The sequence below is a fragment of the Callithrix jacchus genome, chromosome 4, assembly GCF_049354715.1.
Source record: "Callithrix jacchus isolate 240 chromosome 4, calJac240_pri, whole genome shotgun sequence".
NCBI lineage: Eukaryota > Metazoa > Chordata > Mammalia > Primates > Cebidae > Callithrix > Callithrix jacchus.
Window position 1 is genome coordinate 22,015,294 of NC_133505.1, and position 10,699 is coordinate 22,025,992.

General features: G+C 45.6%; 1 pseudogene; it reads right to left on the reverse strand.

The window, feature by feature from the left end:
- Positions 1-462: 462 nt before the first annotated feature.
- Positions 463-2,405, reverse strand: LOC100407648 (pyruvate dehydrogenase E1 component subunit alpha, somatic form, mitochondrial pseudogene; annotated as a pseudogene).
- Positions 2,406-10,699: the final 8,294 nt, after the last annotated feature.

The following is a 10,699-nucleotide window of genomic DNA, read 5'->3' on the forward strand; positions in this document are numbered from 1 at the left end:
TATCCTTATGTACAAGAAAAGTTTTTAAAAATACAGGTGAACGTAAAAAAGAAAAGTCCATGTGGACTGCAGTTATCAAAGAGGGATTCTGGAAAGGCCAGAGAAGGGTCTGCATGGGGCCTTGAGTAAGTTGAGTGAAGATTTGAACAAGAGCTATTCCAGTGCGGCCAGCTCCAGGCAGCAGGCGCAGCTTCCGCCCGGCGTGGAGATAGCAGCGATAACAATGAATGAGCTGTATTTCAGGATGGAACAACTGTCTTACTTGGGATATGCAACGTCTTCTGGCAGATTATGGAAAGCCATGAACAGCAGTCAGAAATATTTAAATAAAAGTGCCTTGGCCGGGTGCGGTGGCTCATACCTGTAATCCCAGCACCTTGGGAGGCTGAGGCGGGCAGATCACCTGAGGTCAGGAGTTCAAGACCAGCCTGGCCAATATGGTGAAATCCATCTCTACTAAAAATACAAAAATTAGCTGGGCATGGTGGCACATGCCTGTAGTCCCAGCTACTTGGGGGGGCGGGTGCTGAGGCAGGAGAATCACTTGAACCCAGGAGGCGGAGATTGCAGTGAGCTGAGATCACACCATGGCACTCCAGCCAGGTGTTGCAGCGAAATCCATCTCTAAATAAATAAAAGTGCCTTCAGCTGCTGTTCTATCTAAACCATTTCTGAACCAGGTGAAGGTAGAACCTGGATACCTGAAGACAATTACAACTCATTCAATTCAACACATTTAATAGCACCTCAGTGCCCAGCAGTTTGGTGAGAGCTGTAACGATTACAACAAATACTAAGAGCTAGAAATACTCTTATCAGTATCAATAAACATTTTCTGGACAAATACATGGGAAAAATTATTAACGAGTAGTCCAGAGGGAATAACCACATTGGAACAAAAGCTTCAAGAAGAAAGAGAGGACTATTTTTTTTTAATTATGAGAACTGAGCTAATGTTGTGGGTCACAGATAGTACTCCAGTTAAAAAGAAACACCTCTTAGTGAAATACTATATAATGAAATGAAATAGCCCTTGTTTAGCACTCAATAACATCTTTTAATGCAACAATGTACAAACTGCATGTAATTACTCCCTGCTCAATCTATACACTTAATCTTAATGGGAATTCACAAGAATTTCATTGACTGGGTTTTCTTCCTCCTTAACCAAGTTGAGAACACTGAACATTGTCTAGTAGCCCCTGAAGGTATAAGCTCACCTTTTCCTCCCCTTAACTGACTGACTTAAACTTGATCCACTGATTGGCACCACGAACTTAGAAAGGTGGGTCGCTGGAGTAGATGTGGTAGCCCAGCTCCTCCAAAGGCGGCTCTGGATAGGCCGTGGCGAACTGGGCAGCATCCTCACTTTCCCTCCTCACTTCCACATCAATTTCCTTTAATTCTTCCACACTGGCAAGATTGCTGTTCACCATCATGTCCTTGAGAAACATAATACGGTCACTCTTACTTCTTACTTCCTCAATGTCTTCTCCTGTATGGTAGCGGACTCCAGGATCACTCACGCTGTGTCCGTGGTAATGCTAAGTCTGCAGCCCCTTCAGGATGGGCCCCTTCCCAGATCTACAGCAGGCAGGCAGCGGCAAACCTTGTCGCCTCTGGGACACACAGGATACCACTGCATCCCCTGTCAGCCCAGGAATGAAATCGCCTCTCTCCTGGTAATCAGTGCTGCTGCCGCTCTCTCAACAGATGTTCCCATTCCATAGTGGTTATTCTTACAGATGAAAACACAAGGTAATTTCCAGAAAGCTGCCATGTTGTAAGCTTCGAATATCTGCCCCTGATTAGCAGCGCCATCACTATAGAAGGTCAGGCAGACCTCATCTTTTCCATTATACTTCCAGGTTAGAGCAGTCCCAGCGCCCAGGGGCACCTGCGCTCCCATGATGCCATTGTCCCCATAGAAGTTCTTGGCGACCATGAGCATCGATCCTCCCTTCCCTTCAGCACAACCTCCTTTTGGTCCTGTCAGTTCTGCGAGAATTTCTGGGACGGAAAGACCCCTGGTGAAGGTAAAGCTGTGAGCCCGGTAGGCTGTGACGACGTGGTCTGCGGGGTTTATGCCGGGCTCCAGGCCCACAAGGCAAGCTTCCTGACCATCACACAAGTCACAAAAACCACGGATAATGTTCTGTTTATGCAGCTGATCTGCTTTTAACTCCATTCGGCGCAGGGTCTGCATCATCCTGTAGTATTTGAGCCCATCCTCCCTGGTGAGCACTGTTGTGACAGGAGGGCCTTCTTCCAGCCGGCAAAGGTCACAGTTCTTAATTTCAAATGTAACATCATTTGCAAAATTACGATGCTACCAGCACCCTGCTTGCCGGCTTCTGAGACGTGCCAGACAGCACGTGGGAGACAGCCTTGAGCATCTTCCCCATGGAGCCCAGGCAGTGGCGGCAGCGGTGACGCCTAATAGCCCCAAAGGCACAACTCGGGTGCCCCCCGAAACAGCCCTCTCAACAGTGGCCAGAATAATGCTCTGCTAAATATAATAATAAATAATCTAGAACTTTTTAAAGTTCTAGATTTTGTTACACTGATTAATTTAAACAAAAACTCAGGTGAGCCTTATAAATTGAAGAAAAGTCAAATCAATAAAAAGACCTTAGATTTTTTTTATGTCAACAAATATTTTCTTTTTCTTTCTTTCTTTCCTTTTTTTTTTTTTTTTTTTTTGAGACAGAGTCTTGCTATGTAGCCCAGGCTGGGGTGCAGTGGTGCAATCTCAGCTCACTGCAACCTCTGCTTCCTGGGTTCAAGCGATTCTCTTGCCTCAGTCTCCTGAGTAGCTGGGACTATAGGTGCCCACCACCATGCCTGGCTAACTTTTATGTATTTATTTTATTTGTATTTTTAGTAGCATTGGGGTTTAACCACATTGGCCAGGCTAGTCTCGAACTCCTGACTTCAGATGATCCACCCACCTCAGCCTCCCAAAGTCCTGGGATTACAGGCATGAGCCGCTGCGCCCCGCCCAAATATCTTCTCAGTAGGGTATACATGTGGACATTGTCAACAAAATGCCCCCACCAACTGGTTTCTAGTCCTTCTGTTACATGAGAAAGAAAAAAAAAAAAAAAGGAAGAGAAATAGCAAGAACAAGGAAAAGTGGGCCAGTGGGTTCAGAGAGAATGATTCACTCATTCAACGTAAATACATTTCACTGAAACTAATACAAGTTATAAGGTCATTTCAGCATGAGAACGGAAGTTAAAGGTACATCCGTTTAGACACAAAATCATGACTCCTACCCTGCTGCCCTTTCAAAGACCATGAGTAAGCCAAAATGTTTCCTAAATTACATTTTCCACATCACCTGAGCTAATATACCAGAGTAATGTGAAATATTATAAATTTGACTTTCAAAGGGGGTGTTTCCACCTGCATTTTTAAGTGTGGAAAATTAAACTAATCCTTCTGAATTGATTAACTGCAGAAAATAAACCTGTGGGGAAAGAGGATCTATTTTCTGACTCTCTAGGCTACTCTTCGGGGGAATATATTTTTGATGTTCTCATGGGAAGGAATGATGTAAGGTTGTCATTTAAAAAAAAAATCACACCTCACATTTAGTTACATGTGACACAGTTGCCAGCCTGTACGCCCGATTTTAACTGGGGCATCCTTGCAGCTCCTTTGTGGCTCTTATGTTAGTGGCCTTTTGTTTATTTGTTTTGTATTTTGTTGCTGAAGTAATGACACCATGAACCATCAGTGGCCTGCACAAGGTACCTCAAAAAGTGAACACATAAATATTTGTTGAAGAAAAGGAAGGAGAGAGAGATTCAGAACAAGGCGAGGGGAAAAAATCACCACTCTGTTTATATTTTTATTTCACTCTTCAAGATATTCCTCCCATTCTAGCCTATGGCTGTCTAGGTTAGGGGACATCTGGAATCTTGTATTTATGCATCAAGGTTTTAAACAAATACCTGCAGTTTTCTGAGACGTAAAAGATACAAGTGAAGACTCTTTTGAGAGAAAAAAACACGGATTATTTCCCAAAAAAGCAGGACTGTTTGACATGATTTTAACAGAAACAGAAAGCACCTCCCATCTTACCCTTTTGCAGACTCCAGCGTGTCTACAAGACAGATCTGAAGCCTCAGGAAACAGTCCGTGTTAAGTGGGAACCCTGACCTTTCGGCTCTTTCTCCCTCCCTTCACCCATTACCCTTTTCCATTTCTTCCTCCAGCCATGGACATTATTTTAATCACCTTCAAGGAGGTTTTCAGCAACAGAGGCTTGAGGGAGAGGAGGAGACAATATCATAATTGTCCTTAGACAAAGGCAGAGAAAGAAGAGATAGAAAGGAAAGGAATGGAGAGGACCCAATCGCAGAGCCTCATCTGCAATGCAGGGCCTGCAGTCCCCAGATGTTACCAAAGCATCGTCTTCCCTTCCTGCAAGAAAAATTGGATTAGTCACCATCTTGTCTCCTAATGGACACACTCTGTGATCTTTAGAGCTTCATTTACTGGGTTAATAGTGCTTTGCCTGAGTTCCTCTGCTATGGAAAAAAAAAAAAAACCTGGAAGAAGAAATATTCTGGGTGCAGTCCGCAACCACTGACACGAGTAATATCGTATTCATCACAGAGAGACCTCGTATCTCATTACTGCTGAAGAATTGCCCCGGAGGCGTCTGAGCCTGGCCAGACCAGGCCTCTCATGTGGAACCGTTCAGGTATATTGTGAAATGATTTAATGCGATAATAATGTCCACTTTGCGAGATAGATTATGTTTTTTATAGTGGCTGATGGTTAATGAATGATACATTAGCAAACATCACTAAAATGTTATTGGGAAATGCAGATGAAGAGACAGAGTGCTTTCTCCTGCTTCTTCTTGGCTTTCTCCCCAAGCGGTCCTGCCACCCCCTCCCCCACATTGATGCATAAAGATGAAAAGCAGAAGAACTTACAAGAATCAGAAAACTTAATTTATTTAAAAGAAAAAAAAATCCCAGCTGTGTGTCCCTGCCTCTCAGTCTCTCTTTACCAGAAGGAAGGATGAATACTAAAAATGTTCAAACATGAGCTGAAATATCTCTTCTTAAATCAAATGAGAATCAATGAAAGTGCGAACCTGAACAAATACATTATATGTTGACCCAGTTTATTAGATGAAGCCGTTTACCCTGATTTGATTTATCTGGCAATACACAGCTCAGCTGTGAAATGAGATAAGCCGAGCCCATTCACCTTATTTACTGTATTATCGCAGCCCTTGCTAGTGCTGCCGTGGTTAAGGGTCTGTCAGCATTTCCATTACAAATCCCTATTTTCAGTGGCTGCAGAGATTCACTCCAGCTGCCAGTGGCACGGCCGACCCTAAGCCAGGAGTGCAGCCTCTGCGAGGATGGATTCCACTATATTATTCACCATCTCCAATGCCAAGGCTGAGGAACCAGGAAGAATGTGAATTTCCCTAGGTTGGTGAGGCTTCACACCAGGCAAAGAGGTCAAGCAAGCTCCCATTTACATTTTATTTCATTTCTTCACTCACTGACCTGTTCTAAATAGATATTTCTGAAATGCTCACGTCCATTCATTTTGGAATGCCAAAGCCTGCCTGTTTCTCAGGCCCCTTCTCCACCATCCCTCTTCCAAGGTCTTCATCAAGCAGGCAAGGAGGGGCCGGGACCCTAGAAGATGGGCTGTGGAATTCACATGGGGCCTTCCCAGGAGAAAGGAGGACAGACCCTGTTATTTTGGGGTTTTCAATGAACAGCTATAATCCAGATGCCCAGATCCAATAAAATTATTACAGAAACAGAGAGAAAGAGAGGTGAGGGAAGGGGGATTTTTATTATTGAAAGTTTTACTTAAAGAGTAATAAAAAGTATGTTTCTTATCAGTCAGTGTCATTGCTGTTCAAGCTCCACAGAGCACACAAACCCAAGAAACCGCACCTGGTCGAGAGCCTGCCTGTGAGCCTCCCCGTGAGCCTGCCTGTGAGCCTCCCCGTGAGCCTGCCTGTGAGCCTCCCCGTGAGCCTGCCCGTGAGCCTGCCTGTGAGCCTCCCTGTGAGCCTGCCCGTGAGCCTCCCTGTGAGCCTGCCCGTGAGCCTGCCTGTGAGCCTCCCCTGTGAGCCTGCCTGTGAGCCTCCCCGTGAGCCTGCCTGTGAGCCTCCCTGTGAGCCTGCCTGTGAGCCTCCCCTGTGAGCCTCTCTGTGAGCCTGCCCGTGAGCCTCCCCTGTGAGCCTCCCTGTGAGCCTGCCCGTGAGCCTCCCCTGTGAGCCTCCCCTGTGAGCCTCCCCGTGAGCCTGCCTGTGAGCCTCCCCGTGAGCCTGCCTGTGAGCCTCCCCGTGAGCCTCTCCTGTGAGCCTCCCTGTGAGCCTGCCTGTAAGCCTCCCCTGTGAACCTCCCTGTGAGCCTGCCTGTGAGCCTCCCCTGTGAGCCTCCCTGTGAGCCTCCCCGTGAGCCTGCCTGTGAGCCTCCCCGTGAGCCTGCCTGTGAGCCTCCCCGTAAGCCTGCCTGTGAGCCTCCCTGTGAGCCTCTCCTGTGAGCCTCCCTGTGAGCCTGCCTGTGAGCCTCCCCTGTGAGCCTCCCTGTGAGCCTCCCTGACACACCTCCAGGCTTTGGTGCACAGCACAACCCTGCAAAGCATAAAGCAGGCAGGAAGAAAGTTCAAGGGAACCAGTGGTTAACACAAAAGCTATCCCCCACGTCCCTGGATGGTCCCCACTAGTCTCAGGCCTGACTTGGGGCCTGGCCACTTGGCTGAGAGAACAGCTGACCCTGAAACCACAGGGGACTGCCAGGTTCATGGCGGTCCGGCCCTGTCCTCCCTTGAAATGCCACTAAAATAAAGGAAATAGAATAAAATAGGCAGAAGCCCACAGGGACAAAGAGAACAGGAGAACGGACATTAGCAGATGAGCAGAGTTAACTCATTTTTGGAAGCTGGAAAGAGAATGGAAGGCTGGTAACCGACTTAGCGGAACAGAGGAAACCAGTCTGCAACTAAAACCCTCACAATGCTTCCCCAAACTCCCTGCCCCAGAGCCAGACATGCAGATTTCATCTCTGAATATATTCACCTAGAAGCTCTAGAGGCCAGACACAGTGGAGGGGCAGGGTGGCACCATTCTAAAAGCAGAAAGATTATGAAAAGTCTACGAGTGAGCTATGCCTTTCACTCACTCTGTTCTTTTCAAAATGCTGGTGGCGGGGAATGTGCATTTTTCAGGTATGATGGAGAAATATGAGGACGGTATACATAGAGAGAGTAAAGCAAATAAACAAAGCAAAGGATTAATTCAAAGAAAGCCAAAAACTGCAAGGAAAATGCGTGATCACAGGATGCAGTAGGCTCTGCTGTGAACAATATTCACAAAGTTTATGCTGATGTCAACAGTGGTGATTGTAACCACGTTGGTGTGATAGGCAAGTGAGGTGTGAGAGACAGGCTGAGCTTCCGTCCACAAAAACAGGACATGAATGGTTGAAAATTTGGAGAGGAATGATTAGCAGTATAAGCATATTTAGAAATGTGGGAATAAAAAACCCAAAGAAACAGCTAAAAAAAATAAATGTGATTAATCGCTCATATTAATCATAGCGGGAGATGTGAGAGGCAGGTAAATGGAGGTTAAAGGTGGGGTCAGGATAGTTCAGTCATGAATACTGGATTTAATTATGAACCTCCTAGGATTCTCTGTCTATCTATCTATCTAATCTATTTATATTACAGGGGTATGAGTGCAGAGTTCATTTCTTTTTAGACAGAGTCTTACTCTGCTGCCCAGGCTGGAGTGCAATGGTGTGGTCTCAGCTCCCTGCAACTTCCGCCTCCCAGATTCAATCAATTCTTCTGCCTCAGCCTCCAGAGTAGCTGGGATTACAGATGCCTGCCACCACGACAGACTAAATTTTTGTATTCTTAGTAGAGATGGGGTTTTGCCATGTTGGCCAGGTTGGTCTCCAGTTCCTGACCTCGTGATCCTCCCACCTCAGCCTCCCAAAGTACTGGGATTACAGGCATAAAACACCACACCCAGCTGAGTGCAGATTTCTCATTTCATATATTACACAGTGGTGAAGTCTGAGCTTTTCGTGTGCCCATTGCAGGAACAGTGAACATTGTACCCAATACATCATTTTTCAACCCTCACCCCCAACCATTTCTTAATCTCCAGTGTCTACTATTCTGCTCCAAGTCCATGCATACCCTTGTTTAGCTCCCGCTTATAAGTGAGAACACATGGTATTTGGCTTTCTGTTTCTGAGTTATTTCAGTTAGAATAATAGCCTCCAGTTCTATCCATGCTGAAATGAAAAAAGACACAATTTCATTCTTTTTTTCTGGCCTCTTTATCCAACGCTCTGTTGATAGACTCTTAGGTGAATTCCATATCTTTGCAATTGTGAATGGTGCTGTGATAAACATAAGAACGCAGGTATCTTGTTGATATAAAAATGGATTGTGACTTTTGGGTATATAAAAATGGATTGTGACTTTTGGGTATAGACCAACAGTAGGATTGCTGGCACTCTTTAAAACAAGATACAAAAAAAGTGAAATATACCTAAATATAGGAAAGGAAATCCTGGTCAGCAGGTAGGTTCCGGCTTCCTACTGTTCATTTGGATTTGTCTGCAAACCTGAAGATGACGGGTTGCAGGAGGTGGGAAGGGCAGGGACATGGAAAGGTGACTCTTCCCCAGGCCCCTGCTCTCCACCTGCAGTGGCTTTCTTTCATTTCTTGAACATTTGGGCCCTCTTCCCACCTTATACCCCACATCACCGGGGTTTTGCACAAACTGTTCTGTCTGCCTGATATAACATTTCATCTCCCTTCCTTCTCTCTTCTTCCCATGCTTCCTTCAGCTCTCAGCTCAAAATACCTTCTTCATAGAACCCTCTGCTGACCACCCTCAGTCAAGTGCTCTGTGACTGACTCTCTGTGACCTTGAACTGCTCTTGTGAAGCTCACAACAGTTGTACCTCTCTGTTCCTGGGACCCTCAGACTGATGTCTCTCTCCCTGACTTAGACCGTAAGCAACAGTGCCTAGATCTTCTCTCTCTGCCCATAATTCTAATGACTAGCACAGTAGCTGTTCATAGAAACAGCTGTTCATGAGCGGGTGCAGTAGCTCATGCCTGTAATCTCAGCACTCTGGGAGGTCAAGGCAGGAGCACCGCTTGAGTCCAGGAGTTCGAGACCAGTCTGGCCAACATGGTGAAATCCCATCTCTACAAAAAAAATACAAAAATTAGCCAAGCATGGATTACCTGTAATCCCAGCTACTTGGGAGGCTGAGGTGGGAGGATGGCTGGAGCCCCAGGGGGCAGAGGTTGTAGTGAACCAAGATTGCACCAGTGTACTTCAGCTTGAGTGATAGATAGAGCCAGACCTTATTTCAAAACAAAAAGAAAGAAGGCACTCAAAAATGTGCTGAATGAAAGAATAAACAAATCAATAAATAAAAAACACAAAATAAGGAAATAATGAGGCTGACAATTTTCTGTTTTTGTTTTTTGAGATGGAGTCTTGCTCTATCACCAGGCTGGAGTGCAGTGATTTTGGCTCACTGCCACCTCCGCCTCCCGGGTTCAAGTGATTCTCCTGCCTCAGTCTCCCCAGTAGCTGGGACTACAGACACTCACCACCACACCCAGCTAATTTTTGTATTTTTAGTAGAGATGGGGTTTCACCATGTTTCCCAGGATGGTCTCGATCTTCTGACCTCATGATCCGCCCACCTCACCTCCCGAAGTGCTGGGATTACAGGCGTGAGCCACCGTGCCTGACTGACAGTTTTTTAATGATGGAGCATGATACTGTCACACTTGCACTTCTGTAAATCCAGAAAGAACTTTCCCATAAATGTTATGCATCTCAGCCTCGAAGATCCCACTCAACAGTGCAGAGAGTGGGAAAGGTGCTATTTCTCTAGTTCTGTGGTCAAGAAATGCTCTTGTCTCCTCAGCACCCTTCCTCCCTAGAGAGTCATCCACAGCACTCCATTATAGCTCAAGGAACAGAGAATCCGCAGCAATCCCTCACAATTCCTTCACTGGGAGTAGTTGTTTGGAAACTGACATTCAAAAGGTATTTTACATTCTCAATTAAACTCCATAATATGCAGATGCATTTTATGTCTTTTGTGATTGCCCCTAACAGTAAGTCCCAAGGCATTAATGACAAGTCACTGATTTGGGGACAGATAATTTCTTTAGGACCTTATGAGATTCAGAGGTTAATTTTACTCACAGTAAAATTGGGTTTCAATGGGACACTAACAGTTTACCAGTTTTCCAACAATGGAAAAAATGAGCCATGCATGGTGGTGTGTGCCTACAGTCCCAACTACTTGGGAGGATGAGGTGGAAGGATGGCTTGAACCTCAGTGGCAGAGGTTGCAGTGAACCCAGACCCAACCAACATCTTTTTCTAGTGGTGTAGAAGGTAGCAATGACCTTCACTATATTTCTGCTCGAATGGTAAAATTTGAGATCTGTATCTTTTACACTATACCACTGTTTTCAGCTCAGACCTGGGACTTGTTTTGAAGCCTCTGACTGTGAACACAGCTGGCTGTGGACCAGAGAGTTATTCAGATGCTTAGCGACAGCTCCAGGGGACCTAGCTGTCTGGGAGCAGATGGCCCATCAAATTGTATCAAAGCCAATACAGAAATATAGATGTGCTTCATTCAAAAT